Genomic DNA, 21,922 nt, shown 5'->3' with positions numbered 1-21,922 from the left:
TGAAACAGAATAAGAAGCAAACAAACAGGAGTAATTTTAATCGCACTAAAAAGAAGAAGAAGAATTTAATCCAATGTCGAAATAGTATAAATAAAAAGATTAATAAGAACTAAACGTCTTGACGAAAGTTAATCAGAAAAATACATTTTTTACTGTGTAAGATGTATTATTATATGAGAATTCCTGGCACAAAATTTTTCCTACCCTGACGTAAAATCGATAATAGCAATGTTCTCAATCTTTTCTTGAGCTCGCTTCCCGCATTTGGACAGGGCAGTGACTGATTACTTGCCTTGATATCTATAAGGCTAACAAAAATGAACTTCCAATATATTGTATTGTGTATGAAACATAACCGATCTAATCTAGGAGTAAGAATGGCTTAAAATTCTAGGAATACAAAAGGCTTTTACATGATATTGAAGCATTAAAATATAAAATTTAAGACTATTTTGTTTTCTAGAAACATAAATTTTGCGCAAACTTGACTTATTTCGTAAGTAAATGGAGGAATTAGGCACACTATAAACAGCCTTTTCATATATTATCTTGTCATACTAGTATAGCCGAGGAAATAAAGCATTACACTTCTAACTTTTTTAAAGTAAGACAGATCGTTATGAAACCTTTTGCATTCCATTCGGGAGAGCTTCAGGAAAATCGCTGACCACCTGGCAAGAGGGACAGATGAAAGTTGCAGTTTTGTAGGCGGAAAGTGCATCTCAAAAAATAAAAATATACAACTCGAAAAATAATTATGGAAATGATTTCAATTTTCATACTCGGGGGTTTTTGAGGTCGCTGAACAGGAATATCGGTTCGGCGAAGCTGTAAGAGGTACCTGGTGTCCGGTATCCCGGTATGCACTAGTGTTGCCCAAATGCAAGATTAAGACGAGACTTGACAGTCTTGGTCTTGGTCTTGCAACAGTACACCTGGTCTTGGTCTTGGTCTTGGTATTGCGCTCCAGGTCTTGGTCTTGGTCTTGCAGCAAGAGTCTTGCAAGTCTCGCAGTTGCCCATTAGCCTATTACATATCTTAGAACAACGTAACAAAGTAGGTAAATTTTAAGCTTGAATTATTTATTTGTTAACAATATCGCTGTAATAATATTGTTGCGAGAAGGTAAATTGTCGTTATACCTATAGGTACTGGATACTGTACCGGTACTAATGAGTGGAATATTTTGTGGAATATTCTAGCCTTTATAAAATACTGAAATTAAAACCTTACTACAGTCTGATATTTTCTTAACATTCTATTTTTTATTCATTCGCTTGGATAACAACAAAGTTAGGTATTTTAATAACTAGCCATGTTTTTCATAAATACAGACTGTTTTGAAATAAGTATGGCAAATTTTAAGGGGTAATTCTAAACAAACCGGTTACACGTAGGTATGCGCGCCATTGGTGAATATTAAAATCGTAATTGTATGTCAAAAATGCGTAATATCTACCTCCTAAAACCTACCAAATTTCATTCGCATATCTCAACCGGTATTAGAGCAATAAATAAATCGTCAGTTTTTAAGAACAATTTTAACATTCCCTATTTCGGAAACGAAGCATTTGCGAACATACGTTTAAAATCAAACTGTCATTACTTTTTCGTGCAGAGTAATTACCCCTTAAAGTTTGCCATACTTATTTAAAAACACCATGAATTGATGAAAAACATGGCTAGCTAAAAAAGTACGTAACTTTTTATTCTCCCATATAAGCGATTGAATCAAAAAACAAAATGTTAAGAAAATATGAGGCTATAGTTGGGTTTTAACTTTAATATTTTATAAGCTAGAATATTCCATAGGGTGATGCGAACTTTGAGAAAAAAACAAAGTTTTATTGGTACACCCGGTATAAAATGACAATTTACCTGCCTAGTAATAGTATTATTACAGCGATATTGTTAAAGAATATGGCTATAACATATTAAAAAAATCACTTCAATCGGACAACAGGTTTAGGAAATTCAAGACATAAAAAATGACCCGTTTTTAAGGTGGTGCGTTAATTTCTTGGAGTTGTGTATATCACCAAACACAAAGAGTAACAAAAGAACAGTCGATTGATAAAACAAATGACCAATTTAATTTAACTACAGAAAAAACTGCCATAAATGTGTTTTTGTCTTTCATACATTTCACTGTAATATTTCTTTGTTCAATGCCTCGCTAGACAGTATATCGTTATTAAATATTTCGTTATTTTGTTTACACGGTATGTATAGCCGGCATTATCTACATTAATGTGTCTCGTTATTAATACTTATAAGTATTAGCCGCATTCTTTCAGCAAATTTTGTCTAACTTAATGAGGTCATTGCACAATCAACAGAAAAAATATATGTACATAATAGTCTTACTATTCTACAGACCGATCCGATAAGATGTAATAGGTATATTTTTTATCAACTACAGATTTTTAACGACATTATTGTCGGCATCGCAAGGTCGCAACGCGAGAATATTCATTTATGAATAAAGGCCGGCTATTCTCAAAACCTGGACAATTAATTTCAGAGCGAAGATGTCGTCTGCTGGGAAAGAATGTAAAAATATTTTATTTTTGCATTGTAATAATCATCTCTGAGTACGTGTCAAATATGTCAAGTGTTATTTTAATAGATATTTTGATTCACTATGTATGTTTGTGGTATTGTTCGTAATGCCCATAAGTCAAATTTTCCAAATTTTTGTTAAAAATTTTTTTTTGCTTCTCATAGAGTATCTAAGAATATACTCGAACTAATATACTCTATAAAACGACCCTCAGTTCTAACTGCAAGACGCAAGAGTCTTGCAGGCTTAGTCTTGTTCTTGCTCAAATCTTGCACGGTAAGTCTTGGTCTTGGTCTTGCTCAAATTAGGCGGTCTTGGTCTTGCAAAAACGCAAGACCAAGATCGTTGGGCAACACTAGTATGCACGTAGTCTCCTGGGGTTTTATGGAAATTAGTTATGAAGATCGTTGAAACTTGTTATCCCGAGGTTTTTGGGGTCGCAGAACACGAATACTAGGGTGCTCGGTAAAAAGAGTATAAGTCAAAAATGGTCAAAATCTTAATTTTGCAGACTAAGACTATAAGGACTATATCTTTACCTTGGTATCAATAGAACAAGTCAATATGCTAATCTAAATTAAATAAAATTAATTGGTCTTTTTATTACAACTACTTAAATGAACTTTTAAGTTGGTAAAAACAGTTTATGTCAACTTATACTGTTTATACACTACGAGTTTGTGAACTATTCTTGGCTCTAATAGTACATGTCGACATGTACTGTTTTGACCATTGGTAGTGAATAATATCCAAGTAAGGCGGTTGACTTATACTAAGGCGATCGCTTTCAGATACGTGTGTCAAGCTTACTAAGCAAATATTACTCTTTTCTGTACGAGATTTTCAAGAAACAACTGATAACTATTCACGTTTGTCTGATAATTAAACCGTGGGAATTTTACCAATTAAAGATACCTAACACTTATTTTTAATAGGGAGAATAGCGAGAATAAGTAATACAAACTTTCCACGTAGGTGTAATTTGATCAAAATAGGGTAAGTGGTGTATTTTATGGACCACTGTGTTTGCATGTAGCAAAAATTTGGTGGTTCAAATTTCATTCCGGTGTGCAGAAAAAAATTCAACACAGAGAGATTACTTCGATTAAGTTGGTTGCAGATATATATAAAAATGTCATCACGAACTAAGAAAATAATGAAGTTAATGAATATGAATGTGGAGAATTTTGCCAACAATACAGGTAAATGTAAAAATGTTATTTGTGAAATTATTCACGGAGTATAATATACAGGTTAAGACAAGTACCTAATAGAAGATAAAGTGATAAATAGTTGTATGTAAAGAAAAAAATTGAGAAATTATTAAAGGCAAAAACATTTACAATTTTGCTGTGAAATTTTTATCTAAATATGTATTTGTTTATATTCTCTTATATTTTGTTAATTAGGGTGTTTTATAGTGGATGTTTTTAGCTTTGGTACTGAGAAGATTAGATACTTTCTGTTCTTTATGTACACAGTTTTTAACTAATTTCATTCTTTTTTTTTTAGAAACTGATATCGCGAATGGACTGAGTGTTTCTGATAAACATGATGTGGACGACATACCTGAAGATTCATTGAACACGGATGGTCTCCATTTAATACTTATTAAAAGTAATTCAACGGATGGTATGTTTAAAATGAAAAAAGTTAAACACATTATGCAACAGTTTCTCTCTCCGGAGTTGTTAAATTTCTTCATTTCAAAATATATTTATTTCTTTTACAGGTGAAGTTGAACTGCTTGAAAATAACATAACTGATGGGTTAACAACTGCATCAAATGTGATTAATAGCAATATTTCTTCAGATGATTCTAGTGACGAGGATGAAAACTATATGCCGGAGAGTAGCGACTCTAACAGTGCAGTTGAAGAAAAAATAGAAGCTGTTCCACAGTCCAGGCTCTTACAAATAGGGATTCAAATACTTCAGGGAGAATAACTGATGACCAGCGTGGTCGTGATCCTTCTGCTAACAAGCATAATGAAGAAAAAATTAATGCAGTGAAGTCCCACATAAATTCGTTTCCCCTATATGAATCTCATTATACTCGACGAGAAAGGAGTAGATTGTATTTGCCATGCCATCTTAATCTTCAGATAATGTACAAATTATACTGTGAAGAAAATGAATCACCTGTCTCTAGACCTATCTATGAAAGAGAGTTCCATAAAATGAACATTTCATTTAAAAAACCTAAAGTAGATAAGTGCCATAAATGTGATGTGCTAAGTAATAAACTCAAAATTACTGAAAGCTATGATGATAAACCTAAAATAAAAGATGAGATAAGTATTCATCACACTGCTGCAGACAAGGTATATGTTATGAAGAGCAACGACACAGAAAAAGCAAAATGTGATAGTACTTTTAGATGCCTCACTTTTGACTTGCAGCAGTGTCTCCCAACTCCATATGTAAATTCCTCTGTTGCCTTTTACAAAAGACAGTTTGGACATACAACCTAACTATTCATGAGAATGGAGAAGGAAGTGTGGCATGTTACATGGGGCACGAAGGTGAAGGAGGCCGGGGAGGTAACAATATAATAGCTACATGTATTTATAAAGAATTAATATCACTACCACCACATGTTTCCAAAGTGACCCTATATTCGGATACATGCGGTGGTCAGAACAAAAATTCACATGTTGCTATGATGTTTTTAATAGCAATGCAAAATAACACTAATTTAGAAGTTATTGACCATAAATTCATGGTGAGTGGGCACAGTCATATGGAGTGTGATATTGATCATGGATTGATCGAAAAGCAAAAAAAAACGGTTAAGTGTTCCAATAAGTCATCCACACGACTGGTATCAGCTTGTGAGAACTACAGGAAAAAAGAAGAAATTCAATGTTGTAGAACTTTACCATGATGATTTCTTAAATTTTTCAGATCTTTTGAAAAGTAACTGTCTCATGCGTTAAAAAGATACAAGAGGAAATCCTTTCAACTGGTTTGATGTGAAATGGTTTCGTTATACAAGAGAAAAGGGAATGATTTTTTATAAAATATCACTTGATGAAAAAGAGGAATTTCTGACGCTAAGTGTACTACGTAGATGACAAAGTAATGCTAGGTTGGTACCCAGCAATTTGTATAAAAGCACTCTTGCTATATCAGTGCAGAAGAAAAAGGATATTTTGGATCTTCTTCCTCTGTTAAGTCCAGTATTTCACGACCTTTATAAAAATTTAAAGACAACTGATGCTGCTGATGTTATTCCAGATGATGAAAATTCATCTGACGCAGAGTAATACTTTTCTCCGTCAACATTATTCCTATGTTTTTATATTGTTTTTTTTTTAATAAATATTGCATAAATATGTTTTTATTTATTTATTTTTTAATACACAACAGCTTTTTTGGGCTGAACAAAATAGTATAAGTCATCTGGTACGTGTGGTCCAAATAATATAAGTCACATTTTTTTTGTAATATCCATTTATTAAAAAAAAGATATACCATCTTCAAGATTGATGTTTACAAAGTAAAATAGGTAAATATAACAATTCTGTGTACTACGATTTAGGAGATATGACAATTAATTAGCTTCTGAACAAAATTATTTTTCGTTTTTTGCTTCTCCTGAAAAGTTGACTAAATTGACTTTTACCGAGCACCCTAGAATTGCTTCGGCGATATTGTACGAGGTACCTGGTGCCCGGTATCTACGCCATCTCCTGGAGTTTTATGAAAATTCGTTATGAAAATAGTTGAAATTTATTATTATCTTAAGGTTTTTGACGTCGCTAAACACAAATATTGATTCGAAGATACTGTACGAGGCAATGGCGTATCCGGGAATTTTATGGAAATTCGAAATAAAATTTGTTGAAACTTGTTACTCTTGGAGTTTTATGAAAATTTATTATGAAGATCGTTAAAACTTGTTATACCAAATTTTTTGAGGTCGCTGAACATAAATATTGCTTCGGAGATGCTGTACGAGGTACCTGATGCCCGGTACCTACGTCATCTTCTGCTGTTTTATGAAAATTTGTTATGAAAATAGTTGAAATTTATTATCTCGGAGTTTTTGAGATCTCTGAATACGAATATTTGTACGAATGAACGATGAAATCTCTATATACGATTTGAAATTATGTACGAATTTCATGGTGCCCGGTATCTACGTCATCTCCTAGAGTTTTATAGAAATTCACCAGGTACCTCGTACAGCATCGCCGAAGTAATGTTAATCTTCAACGACCTCAAAAACCTCGGGACAACAAATTTTAACGATTTTCATAATGAATGTGGGTCATTCCATTTCAAATCACTCAATTTTGGAGCAAAAAAAATTTTGGACCTCCGATTTGTCTGAAAATTGGTATATAGCTTCTGCGGGACGTAAAAATAAGATATTTAAGGTCAAAAAAATCTTCTTCTTTTTTTCTCAAAATGTTATTTTATGCGATTTTACAGTTAGTCCTGTCGCCAGGGGGGTACAACGGCCTTCTTAATTCAGATGGACTTACCCAAGTTTTTTTTATGTATTTTGACCCGTAGAACACGAATTTTTTGGGTAACAGTTGATCCGGATGTCCATAAGTTTGTTATAAACAAAGAACTTGAGGAATTACATAACAGGGATTTTTCGCAAAACAAAACATTTTTTTGTATTTTTTGGGTGATTCTCAGCAAAAAATGGTCTTACAAGTTTTTTCGTAGGATGCATAGTTTTAGAGATAAACGCGGTTGAACTTTCAAAAAATCGAAAAAGTGCAATTTTTAAACCCGAATAACTTTTGATTAAAAATAAAATAGCAATTATGCTTACTGCATTTGAAAGCTCAAGTCACATTCTATGGGTTTTTATTATTTGCATTGCTAAAAATTAAGTTTTTATTTGTTAAACAAAGCCATAAACACATAGTGTTTCCCGTGCCCAATGCATGCGTTTTAATGTACGTAATCTAAGTAGAAATTGTCTGTATGGCGCCCACTCGTTTGACTTCAAATGGGAAATGCATTGAAAACATCATTTAATCACTATGTGTTTATAGCTTTGTTTAACAATAAAAAAAATTAATTTTTAGCAATGAAAGTAATCAAAACCGATAGAATTTGACATGAACTTTCAAATGCGGTAAGCAGAATTGCTATTTTATTTTTCAATCAAAAGTTATTCGGGTTCAAAAATTGCAATTTTTCGATTTTTTGAAAGTTCAACCGCGTTTATGTCGAAAACTATGCATCCTACGAAAAAACTTGTAAAAACATTTTTTGCTTATATTGACCCAAAAAATACAAAACAATATTCTGTTTTGCAAAAAATCGCTGTTATGTGATTCCTCAAGTTCTTTGTTTATAACAATCTTATCGACATCCGGATCGACTGTTATCCAAAAAATTCGTGTTCTACGGGTCAAAATACATAAAAAAAAACTTGGGAAAATCCATCTGAATTAAGGAGGCCGTTACCCCCACTGGCGACAGGACTAAGTGATTTGGTGTTTATTTATACAAATTTGCATTTTCTATCGTAAAGTATCAATGGAAAACATAATATTTTATTAGAAGGGACTCAAAAATGTCATTATATGGCATTATAACAAGTTTCTTTGATACAAAACAATCTTTTGATCAAATTTTATAGTGTAGAAAACGTTAAAATACCGTTTTTTACATTTTTCTCCATTCCCAAAATACATCATAATCGATTTGGCTGAAAATTTGCCCACAGATAGACAATACATAGTACTTTAAGTGGTGAGAAGGATTTGAATTATATTACAATACCAAAAATGTACACGCAATATAATAGTCAAAAATATAGGCGTCTACTGTAAGTACAATTAACTCGAAAATATCGACCTCACGACAAAAATTGTTAAAAAGAAATTATAATAATTGTAAATCAGATTTATTTGGAACAATTTCAGTTCCTACCATTTTTGTCGAAAAGTTAAAAATGGCGGAGATATTGAGCAAAACAGGTTCTCCTTTAAAATCAAGATGGCGGCTAACGTAACGGAGGAATTCATTCGTGATTTTAAATTTAAGCTACTATTGACTCCCCTAAAGATCAGAAAAATAAAATTTTGGGCAGCTCGGCATTCAAGGTCAAATGCTATCCCGACTGGACTAATATATACTTTTGAGTCTGATATTACTGCATGTAACTTTTTTGGTATTGTAATTTAATTCAAATCCTTCTAACCACTTAAAGTCCTATCTTTTGGCTATCTGTGGGCAAATTTTCAGCCAAATCGATGATGATGTATTTTAGGAATGGAGGAAAATGTAAAAAACGGTATTTTATCGTTTTTTACACTATAAAATTTGATCAAAAACTTGTTTTGATTTAAAATAACTTATTATAATGCCATATAATGACATTTTTGAGTCCTTTCTATTAAAATATTATGTTTTTCATTGATACTTTACGACAGAAAATGCAAATTTGTTCAAATAAACACCAAATCACTGTAAAATCGCATAAAATAACATTTTGAGAAAAAAAGAAGAAGAAGATTTTTTGACCTTAAGTATCTTATTTTTACGTCCCGCAGAAGCTATATACCAATTTTCAGACAAATCGGAGATCCAAAATTTTTTGCCTGAGTGATTTGACATGGAATGTACCATTTCCATAAAACTCCAGGAGTCGACGTGCATACCTGGATACCGGGCACCAGGTGCCTCTTACAGATTCGCCGACCCGATATTCCTGTTCAGCGACCATAAAAAACACCCGAGTATTAAAATTGAAATCATTTCCATAATTAGTTTTCGAGATGTGAATTTTTATTTTTTAAACACTTTGAGATGCACTTCGGAAAATGCAATTTCCGCCTACAAAACTGCAATTTTTATTTGTCCCTCATACCAAGTGGTCAACAATTTTCGTGGAGCTCTTCCAAATCGAATGCAAAAGGTTTTATAACGATCCGTCTTACTTTAAAAAATTTGGAGGTTTAGCCGATTTCAGTGCTTTATTTCCTCGGCTATACATAAAGATTAAGTATAATAATTAATTAGACTTAGACAAGTATGCAAATTGCATATTTTCCATATTATGCATAAAAGATGCAAAAATATCCAATTTTGCATCCACTTTTGCATAAAGTGCATATAATTTGAAATTCTGGTTGTATATATATATTTTTATATTCATATGTGTAACTAATAGCTCGGAAATCTCATTATTTAATATTGTTTTATAATCTCTTGTTATTCAAATTTTTGGTATACGCTGTGAGCTCGTACGTAGAGGGGATATTTACAAATTCGTGAGCGCCAGTAGTGGCAAGTCTGTAAACGTTTACCGGAAATTTGACATAAATGTCAAAGTGATTAATTTAAAATTAAAAGTAAAAACATTAATTATAAAAAATATTAGTTGGTCAAAGCTGTGGTATATATTTTTACCTTAAATATACTTACGATTTAAATACTGAATTTAAGTTTTTTTAATGTTCCGTAATATGTAATTATAAATTATTCTTAGCGCCATCTACACGATAATTGTGAAAGTATCCGAAGTAAGAAATTCATATTTTATCAATAGAACGTCAAAATGATTAGCAAAATCTTAAAAAAATCGATTACAATTTGATTAATTTTTTGCGTTGTAAATATTAAGCGATTACAATTAAATAATAAATTTAAAAATTACCAGTGAAAGTTGAATTAGTAATCCGCCAGGAGCGCCACCAGCGAAGCTCAGAGCGTATACTGAATTCGCTATATCGAGATTCACTTTGACACTGACGTTAGTAATTTCTTTTTGGAAAAGTTCAGTTGTCAGAAGTGAATGGAAATTACTACAAAACCAACGCACCTGCTCATATCCAATATTATTAATAGTAAACAGACATAAAAATAACCTAAACCTTACGCCAATCAATAATTATTTCTCTACACAATTATAATGTATTGATAACAAATGAGAAAATTATTTATTGTACGAAATAAAAATATTTTGTAGAAATAAACTTCAAAAAATTGTATGAGATTAGTAGACACTCCCACTATTTCTAATAATTCTTCTTTTTTTAATGAAAGATTAAGTTGATTTGAGTTGATTTTAGCCGTTAATAGTGTGAGGTGGGAATTTTTGTGTTGTATGTTTCCTATTCCGAATGTGTCAAAAAAAATCTCGCGAGAGCGAATGTAGTATATCGGAACTAATAAAAGATAGCGGCTTATACATAATTTTGTCACGTTTTGTCTTTGATACAAGTGTTCCAAAATCTGCCAGTTTATCCTCCTCCTCTGTCCTTTATCCTTCGTAAGGATGTGGTGACGTTATGGTATTTGACGAATGGTTGCTATCCATTCTTCTCTCTCCTGGGCGCGGTGTGCTGCCTCAGACACAGAGTAACCGGTGGCGCATTTTATTTGGTCTGACCATCGGAATGGCGATCTTCCTCGAGTTCTTTTACCCTCTACCTTGCCTTCAACCACCAACCTCTCCATGCCTTCTCTTCGTCTGGTAATGTGTCCAAAGGACCTCAATATATTTTGGTTGATGATGGTGGTAAGCCTAGTGTTGATGTCGAGTTCTGATAATATTGAGATATTTGTGCGATGTGCTGTCCAGGGTATGCGCATCATTCTACTATATACCTACATTTCAAAGGCCATTATACGTCGTGAGTCGGACTTTTTAATGGTCCAAGTTTCTGAAGCATAGGTAGCGATAGGAAAGATAAGCGTCCGTACCAGGCGCAGTTTCTTGTTCCTGGTTATGGCCGTATGTTTCCATATTTTAGTGCCAGTTTATATCACTAGGTAAAAATTTCTAGTTTGACAGTCCTTTTCAGTTTAGTTGTAAAATAAGCCGTAAACACCTGTGTTCAGTGTCATTCATAAAATAAAACTATAGTTTCGTTCAGAAAACTATGTATTACCCAATTGGATTCCTCCAAATTATCATTGTTAGACAGTACATTTTTAATAAAAGAATTGGAATTATTGTGTCAAAACATTAAAAGTAATACATATTCGAAAGAAAAATTTCCAAACAATTTCCAACAACCATGGAAAAAACAGTGGTTACCAGGTTCTTTCTGAAGTGGTTCAAGTAGTAGCTTGGACATTTTCCGAACCACTTAATTTAGAGCCAACTAAATTAAGCCAACTGTATTATGGTGAATTTGAAAAATGCCCCAGTTACATCAGTTGATGTCGAAAGAAGTTTTTCTATGTACTCAGATAAAAGCCATATGTTTCTGTTAGAAAAAAAAAAACAGCATTTTGTAATTTTGTTGTTAACACAATTGGAAACAATATCATTTATTTGTTAAAATTCTTAAATATTTAATTAACATAAGCTTAGTTTATAAAATACATACACATGTTAATTAATACAACATGTGAAGATATTTTAAATATTTTTGTGAGTTAAAAAATGCTGTACATAATATATAATATAATATTTTTTTATTACATGCATATTTTCTAGATAAACTTGCATATTTTTTGGTAAAATACTGCATATTAATGCGCATATGTCCTACCTTTTTATTTGCATATTTGCCTAACTATAATAATAACAGTTCTGTGTAAATTATAATCCTATTTTGTGCATTTAAAAACTTTATTTGTGAAATTTAGCACAAAACTTACATAGTTAATCATAGTCAAACTGGCTATAAAATCAGGATTTGGAAGAATCGCTTTCTCAGACTTTCAATTAAATTCAGCCAACGTGCCTTGCTACGACTACTGAGACAAACTCATTGATTAGAAAATAAACTGAAATCAGTCAGGTCAGACTCAATTCCAAGAAAGCAAATTAGAATGAGAAAAGTTGGGAAGTGAACTGCAACTTAGAATGGGGTTTAGTTCTTTTATTTGATTTGGTTCAACTTAAGATTACAGGGAAACAAATAAAGTTTAAATTTAAAACTGATTTGTCTACCTGGAAAAATACATTTATTCTGGGCAAATTAGCAAAATACACGACAGGGCAAAGTTATTTACCAGCAATTTTATTGCTGGAATCGAATCTTATGATTGTATAATATATTAATAATATAGGTATGCAAGGTCCGCGGATAGTGTGCTATTTTTTATAAACAAAATGGCGCCCCCAAATCGTGTTTTTTTTTTTAATTATTGCTCTATAACTCAGAAGATATTAACTTTATACCAAAAACACCCAAATAAAAATTCTGCATACAGGCATGATGTCACGATTTCCTTCGATGAAAATTTTCCTCGGAAAATGCGGGTTTGCCCTCCCAACAAAATCTTTTATTTTCAAGTAAAATTTTAGGTAAGTTTATTAATAATTAAATAACTTGATGACATAAATATAGATTTTGCTCTTTTGGTATAGATATATTTCCAGAAACCGATGTAAATTTAATGAATAATTTAGCAACAATTAAATTGTTAATTAACAATTTACGATCGCAATAACAACCATAATAATTATGATACATCAGAATAGCTATGATTTTTGTATAAAAAGGCACTATACTAAAGTACTTTAAATAATTGAAATTAGACTATTTAAGGGGCCTCAGGAATATTTAAAATTATACACAATTTTTTGTCTTATAAACAAAAATAGAATATCTTGGCAACAATAAAATTAAATTAAATTATGAAAACGGTATTGGAAAGAAGGATACTTCTTTTAAAAGAAAAAACGTTTAATTGTAATGAGTAGTTCCTGAGATATAACCGGTCAAATTTGACCGGTATGTGCGACCAAGTTATAAACAATAGGATGATAATTTCTGAACCATCACCTTTTGAACCTTTTTGTTTCTGTCCTCTTTCTCCACACAAATTTTCATATCTTTAAGAGACTCATAACATATTTATATTATAATAATAAAAACGATCGGTATTACGAGTGAAAAATACCAAAATTACAATCAAAAATTAGGTTGACGAAAATAGAATCTCAAAGTTCAAAATCAGTATATACGTTAAAAAAATGTATTTTTCTACGGCCGTGCTAAAACAGCCACTTTCCCGCAGGCATTTCGTTTCCGAAAGTTGCACTTTTCCGCACGGCGTGCGGGAAAGTAGAATACCTTGTATTAATATGGCATTATAATATATTATAATACTTGCAATAAACTAATAGCTACATATTATTTACTAATTTATTTCAAATTTATCTTATTTTGTTCATGTTTTAATGAAATTAACGCGATAATTCGTTGAAATAGAATAATTTTGACACACTATTAAAAAGTCAAATCAGTGGACAATAATAATGGTTTTGAATCGTAGTCATGGAAACCAATATCGTCGTCATGGTAACCAATTATATTGAAAGTTTGGTTTTGACAACCTTGTCAAAGAATTAATTTGTGTATTTTCACAAATAAATAAAAATTGATATAACTCTATTTGGTATGGCTTTTTTCCAAACATACGACCTTAGAAAAAATATTGTTCCTAATTCATGCGGAAAGTGTCGTCCCCGCACTTGACTGCTTGCCCGAACTACGCTGTCGCGTCGTTCGGGTCAACGGCAGTCTCGTGCGTGAAAGTATCACTTTCCGCACTAGTTAGGAAAATAGCTATTTGTTTAACAAGGGAGGAAAGTGCTACTTTTCCTTCCGAGAATGAAGTTTACTGCCCGACGCGTAGCGGAGGGCAGTAATCATTCAAGGGAGGAAAAGGCACTTTACTCCCATGTTATACACATGGTTTTTCCACCTTCCTCAAAAAAACAAGTATTTTTTTCATTTTTACTTAATTTATTTATGTAACTAACCAACAAAATTTATTAGAACTAACACTAACAAGTAGGTACAATATAACTGTCAACTGTCAAATATAAATCAAATTATTAATGTAAACATTGTTAAATCAAAATAACAATTTACTGTTTTTTACCGTTCTGCAAAATACAGGGTGTTTTATAAATAAACGTTAAAATTAATAGATACTTACGTAATAGAAATTAGATATTGTACAGGGCGTCAATAAGTTATATTTCATAAATGAAACACCATGACGTCACTTTTACTTTTCCTCCCTAGGGAGAAAAAGTACAACTTTGATCCCTACAATCAGGTCCGGAAAAGTATACTTTCGGTAGAGGTAGGTAGAAATATCTATTTCTCGGCTTCCCATGGAGCAATTTTCTTTATGTTTTTTTGTTCCCAAGTAACTGGAGTAGAGCCACTTAACTAACGCATTACCAAATGTCAAAGTTTCTTTTGTTTTGTTATAATAAATTTATTTATTTATTATAACAACTGATCCTCCGATAGTCTGCCCAGACTAATTGTATTTTGTTAAGAGGCGGTAAAATATCTGAGCATCTGATTAAATATACATAAATAATTAAAATAATTTAGTTCCTGTTTTCTACTGTAAACAAAAAAAAATTTGTGTTGGCATACATTTTAACCGAAAATTCATTTGATGAATAACCTATTGAACTTTTTGAAGTAGGAAAGAATATGGATACTAAACAATTATATTCCAAGTGTTAATTGTACCTAATATTATATGAAACACTGGATATCTACTAATCAACTGAGAGGAAGTATACCCTGTTTTTAAACCAGGAGGATTAATTCAATTTTACCGCGCTGTAGTGCTTTTCAGGCAAGTTTACTTCACTGTTGTGAATTTCTGAAAGTTAGCCAACGACCCTCAAGTAAAGTCCACCTCCAACAATTAATATACTTTGGACATGTTATGAGAGCAAACAGAGAATACATGGAAAGACTCATTATGCAAGGAAAGGTGGAAGGCCGAAGATCGCGAGGAAGATCCCCAACAAGATGGATCGATTAAATTGCAGGAATATGCAAAAGACATATGCATGAATTAAAAGAAATGACCAGAGACAGAGAACTTTGAAGACGGACAATATACGACATCACGTCGACCACTACAGTCCCTCCGGGGGATCAAGATAGAAGAGATAGCCTAGTAAGTTTATTTACTAGTATGAGATTTGGTCTATTGTGTACCACTTGTTGGTCTGTGAGCACAGCGCGGTCCCAGTATACCTTGTCGTTTTCTAGCATTATTTCAGGGACGTATTGACAATAAAGGAGATGGTCAGTTTGTAGTACTCCCAGTTTGCTGGCTAATTCCTGATGGATAACCTTTTTTACTCATGGCGTTCTTTTTATTCAGTACCGACAAACTCCTGGCAGCCCTCGGTAAGATGTTGGAGGGATTCTTAATTCTTGGGCTTGACATCCGTATCGGCATTTGTCATTTTGCACTTGAGGGTTTTTGACAATATACTTCAGGTAAATTATAATTGGAATAACCTGATCCTAAATGGCACGTAGGAAGCACTCTGTCTTGGGAAACATATTTCGTGAGGTCAACCAATAGTTCGACGCTGTATTGTCGACGTATTCTTGGTTGATCTCATTGAGATACCGCCCATGCAGAGTTTTACCCATCCAGGTGGGCATTTTTTCTTGCTTAGATAGGTGGTTTATACGCATTTCTTCTTTACTCAGTTTAAGCGGCGTTGAGTCATCTACTGCACAGATTGCACAATGAAAAGTAGATGTTTCAGACTGCGTTTGAAAATAAGTTCTTAAATTAGCAACTTGTTTATCCAATTGCTGGCATATAACCATGAGTTCTCCTCTTTATTTTATAAACATAGACGTCATAGATGGTTACGATAAATGATTATCCAATTTATGCTGTTTTCTTACAAACTGCATCAAATTTTATCGGTCAGATTGTCAATCTGAGCTATCGGAGAGCTCTTAGGATGACACCAGATGAGGAGTCGAAAGCTCAGCGCAGTAAAATTTAACTTATGAATTTAATATCGTATATTTAACTAATTTTATTATTTCCATCTCATCATCATCAATGGCGTTTTAATACTTCGTCAGTCTTTGCCGCGTTTACTATTGCCTTCCATGTTTGTGGGGGGTCCCGTGTCACTATTTCCCATTGTCTCACTCCCACTTTCTTCAGATCTTCTCTGACTGCATCTTTCTACCTTTTTCTAGACCGCCTACAGACTATCTCCCATCTGGCCTTTCCCAAAACACATTGTTTATAAGGCGATTGTCGTTACTGCGTATCACAAGCCCTGCCCGTCTGAGTCTATTGGCCTTTATATATCTGACTAGATTTTCCTTTCCGAATAGAGACTCTAACTAGGTTATTGTATCTGCGCCTCTATTCGTTTGTCATGCTGTCTCTGCAAGGTATGGTGGTGCGGGGGTTGCAACCCCCGATGATGGGGTTGATTAAGTTGAAACACTAATTACCGAAATATATTTATTTAAGTCACCATGTACGACAGTAAATAGTTGGTGTAAGGGATGCAAACGTCTATACTCTAACCACGTCGGTTTCTGAATAATGTATTATCTATTTCTGTACTTTCTACGTATCTATAAATAAATCCCAATTGTTTGTTATGATTGACCATACTTGAATGTGACCGTGAATTACTAATAGCAGTATAATTGCTGACTTCTGTGTTTTCAAAATGCGTGGTCTAGATTACAAAACCAATGTCACCCATTTACAAAATCCAAACAATGCATGTAAATAATATTTGCTTAAGACTTTAAAAATTAAATCAATATGGATTAACTCTTATTTTGTGGATGCTAATATAAATCCTTTACAAAGGGCCATATATCAGCCGAAGAAATGTACGTTCTTCTTCTTCATGTACCATGTCCTTTCAGAACGTTGGTTACCATCGTAGCTATCCTAATTTTATTCACTGCCACCCTATGTCCTCACACCAGCAATTTATTTATTTGTCTTTTTGTTAGCGTCCATGTTTCGCTTCCATAAGCCATTTCTTATACATTATTTCTATCTATAACTTCCGCTTCTTTTCCTTTTTATTATTTGATTTGTGCCAGCTCTTTATACATATCTTGCTCTAACAAATCTGTTATCGCTACTAGTAACTTATTGACTTTTGTTTCTTTACAAGTCGTAATTTTTCCAGATAGTAGTATTCTTTGTGAAATGCGCCCCTTGACATTCTGACATATATATTTTAAAGGTGTTTCGAGCTCACATTTCAGGATTAAAGGGAATTTGAATAAAAATGCGAAACATCACATAAACAATTCAGTGTTACCAGCTTCCGGTAGAACTGTGGTTTCGCTACGATAACGACGCTACCAGGATCGCGTCACAGGATGCTGCAAAGAACGACTCGTTATGTCGAGGATTTTATGGACACAAAATGGATCGATTCTTGCAGGGTTGGCTTATACACGAATAAATGCAACAGCAATACAAATATGTTTTGCAGAGTTTATTCGGTAATATTAAAAAACCATAATCTATATACAGGGTGTCCCAGACTAATTTATCCACGCTATAACTCTTAAATGAATAGAAATTTCCGACTGGAACAAAATCTTGGAACCCCCAACTTTAAATTTTTGAAGTTATACTTCTTTAGGCGCGATTTATAGTAAAAATGTAAATGTGCGCAAATTCATCAAAAATTGTTAGACATATGCGCAGATACGTTATACGTTCGCTCTGATTGGCAGTGCAATGATATGTCAAATATTATTCAATATGGTGGCTGTGGTTAAATAATGTATTGTTGTCAATTTTATTTATTTTATGGTTATGGTTGTTAAGTTGTGTCTTAAAAGTTGTGAGAACAGAGACAAAAATGAGTTTATAGTTGTACTGACTTATACTGAGTGTACTGAGTGTGTGTACTTTGTACGCACGTAAGAAGTTATACCTCTATTATTATGCTTTTAACGAAACAAATATATTTTATACAATTTAATTGTATTTTTATTTAAATAATAAACTAACTTTAATACTTAAACTAATACCAAAATTGAAAATAACGTTAATACGTCATTTTTTATTAACTCTCGTCTCCGTACAATTGCTTTTCCCTTGACGAATCGTAGAAAATCTAAAAACGTCAAATTTTTTACTAGTACGTTCTTTAACGGCAAAATATTGCAAAACCTCTCAATTTTAAAGAACCGCTTGGATTGACATGAAATTTGTCACACACCTAGGTAACATGACAAAAAATAAAAGTGATATTGTGCCGATGTGTGCTTTTGCCCTGGGGTTGCGTTTCACCCCTTCTCAGGGGTTAAAAAATATACTTCCAAAATAAGTCCGAAAATGGATAAACTGATGGATTTTAAGCAACTTTTGTTCTATAGAGTTTTTTCATCAAGTCAATATTTTTGAGTTATTTGCGAGTGAATATGTTAATTTTTCAACAAAACAACCACGTTTTTAGACGGTTTTTCACAAATAACTAAAAAAGAAGTATTTTGTCGAAATAAAAAACCATCTTTACAAAAATATAGCCTGTAGCAAAGTGATAAAAATGTTGTATATATCAGATCTCTAGACCTAGTAGAAGCAGAGATATATGCTTTATATGAGTAGAAGCAGAGAAGTGTTTAAAAAAGCTTTATTTTTTATTTTATAAAAAAATTTATAGTGTTAAAAGTAAACAAATTACGCTCAAAATAAAGTTGGCTCAAAATAAAGTTTTTGGTAAAAAATCGGAAAAATCACCCCTAATATCATCTCAAATGAACTTAATCGTTACCACTTCACAAGTTTATTTGCTCGCGTATGTATTGTTTATACGATCTGTAAGTTTCTTCGGTTTAAAGTCCTTATTTCTGAAAGGGCTGTAGATGAAATGATTTGAAGGAGTCAGTAAACACGAGTGTACTCAACGTTTTGAACAGGCATATCTTAACCAATTTTTGTCTTAAAGAAAAACAAAAAATACAATATTATTAGAAAATAAACTGTGACTTTTTTATTATTTAAGATTTTTGGTATTTCAAATAATTTTTAAGTTATTTTGAAAAAAAAGCATTTTTTTCAAAATTAAAAATTTTAAAAATTTCACTTTAAAACCATCAACATAACTGAAGCAACTTCTAAAGCGATAACGATTAATTTAATTTTAGTTGCTAATTAGGAGGTGATTTTTCCGATTTTTTTTGCCAAAGCAAAAGGGACCAACTTTAGTTTGAGCCTAATGTGCATATTTGATGCTAGAAACTTAAAAAAAACAGAAATAAAGATTTTTTAAACACTTTAAAAAAGTTGTAATGAGTTTTCTCTAAAAAGGGCTTTATTCTTTGGATATTTCATGTTGAAATATTCTATCTGAAATTTGGCGAATATAAACCTATTTTTAATTAGCTATAAAGCTGCTTCTACCAGGTCTAGAGACCTCATGCATACACCATTTTTTTACTTTTTTTTGACTGAAGAATGTTTTTTGCAACAAAATACTTATTTTTTGAGCTATTTGCGACAAACCGTCTAAAAACGTGGTTATTTTGTTAAAAAATGATCATATTCACAAATAACTCGAAAAGTATTGACTTAATGAAAAAACACTATAGAACAAAAGTTGCTTAAAATTAGACAGTTTATCAATTTCCGGACTTATTTTGGGCGTATTTTTTTCACCCATTCTCGGGGGTGAAAGACACCCCAGGGTAAAAACACAATCGGCACAATATCACTTTTTTTCTTTGACATGTTACCTATGCGTATGCCAAATTTAATGTCAATCCAAGTGGTTCTTTAAAATTTACAGCAAAAATCGTGAAAGAATGTACTATACACACATGTTTAATTTTAATTTTAATAGAAGTATAACTTCTTACGTGCGTACAAAGTACACATACATATTTTTTATAGAACCCTGCACACTTTTTTATAATTTTGGATGTGCTCTTCCACTTCCATCGTCTAGGAGTATTAAACAGATTTTTCAAAAATAAAATGGGCTTGTAGTGGTAGGGGAGCCCAAGCGGGGATTTTTGAGGTTACTCGAGCACGTCTGATTATCACATGAGGAGAAACCTTGTACCCTGTTAATGTACCTCTACCATATGTTGGCTCTTAATACAGGGGAGATCGTTAAGGGGAGTCCGAAAAAAAATTCTATCCTTAGAAAAACTCGAAATCGTCAGAGTAAGATAAGGTAGGTTAAGTACATGCAGAAGAGTGTATATTTCAAAAATCTGATGATTTGAGCGGGGCGTAAGGAAATGGGTTAGTCACAAAGTTTCACAAAAAAGCGAATATTTCGCGAAATAAACGTCAGATCAAAAAACTAAAAAATACGTTTTCACTATTTTTCAAAAATCTATCGAATAATTCCAAACACGACACCCCATAGCGGGGGGTGGGGGGTAAATTTAAAATTTTAAATACGAATCCCGCGATATTTCGCGAAATAAACATCAGATCGAAAAACTGCAAAATACACGTAGGTATTCAATATTTTTGACAAATCTATCGAATGGCACTTAAAGTAGGGCGTTACTTTAAAATCTTAAAGAGGAGCTCCCAATTTTTATTGCAGATTTGGATTCTTCACGTAAAATTAAGCAACTTTTATTCGAGACATTTTATAGAATTATGGAGAGATGGCACTATAATCGGGAAAACGATTGTTGAAAATGGAAAATTAAATTAAAAAATAGAAAGTCACATTTCCCATTTAAATTGTTGCCATTTAATTGGAAAATTTTACTTAACTTTTTTTTTGGTTTTAGGACCTACTTTCACAACCCAATAGGTCCCCATATACTTTCCTCCCCTACTATAACTAATCAAGAAAATATCAGTTTATTTTTTATTTTTGTTAAATTAATCAACAAAGCATTAAATCTTAATGGTCCTGTCGCCGGGGGGGGGGGGTACAACGGCCTCATTTATTCAGATGGACTTGCCCTAGTCTTTTTTTTTATATATTTTGACATGTAGAACACGAACTTTTTGAGTAATAATTGATCCGGATGTCGATAAGATTGTTATAAACAAAGAACTTGACGAATTACATAACAGCGATTTTTCGCAAAACAAAAATATTTTTTTATTTTTTGGGTCATTCTAAGCAAAAAATGTTCTTACAAATTTTTTCGTAGGATGCATAGTTTTCGAGATAAACGCGGTTACACTTTCAAAAAATAAAAAAATTGCAATTTTTGAACCCGAATAACTTTTGATTAAAAAATAAAATAGCAATTCTGCTTACCGCATTTGAAAGATCAAGTCAAATTCTATCGATTTTGATTATTTGCATTGCTAAAAATTTATTTTTTATTGTTAAACAAAGCTATAAACACATAGTGCTTGAGTGATGTTGTCAATGCATTTCTCATTTAAAATCGAATGAGTAAGCACGCCTACAAACAGACAATTTCTACGTATGAAAAAAATAGCATGCGTTAAAACGCATGCATTAGAAACGGGAAACACTATTTTTTATAGCTTTGTTTAACAATAAAACAATTAATTTTTAGCAATGCAACTAATCAAAACCGATAGAATTTGACTTGAACTTTCAAATGCGGTAAGCAGAATTGTTATTTTATTTTTTAATCAAAAGTTATTCGAGTTCAAAAGTTGCAATTTTTCGATTTT

This window comes from Diabrotica virgifera, chromosome 4, assembly GCF_917563875.1.
Source record: "Diabrotica virgifera virgifera chromosome 4, PGI_DIABVI_V3a".
NCBI classification, from domain to species: domain Eukaryota; kingdom Metazoa; phylum Arthropoda; class Insecta; order Coleoptera; family Chrysomelidae; genus Diabrotica; species Diabrotica virgifera.
The sequence above is the reverse complement of the archived record's forward strand: the minus strand, read 5'-3'. Positions refer to the sequence as shown.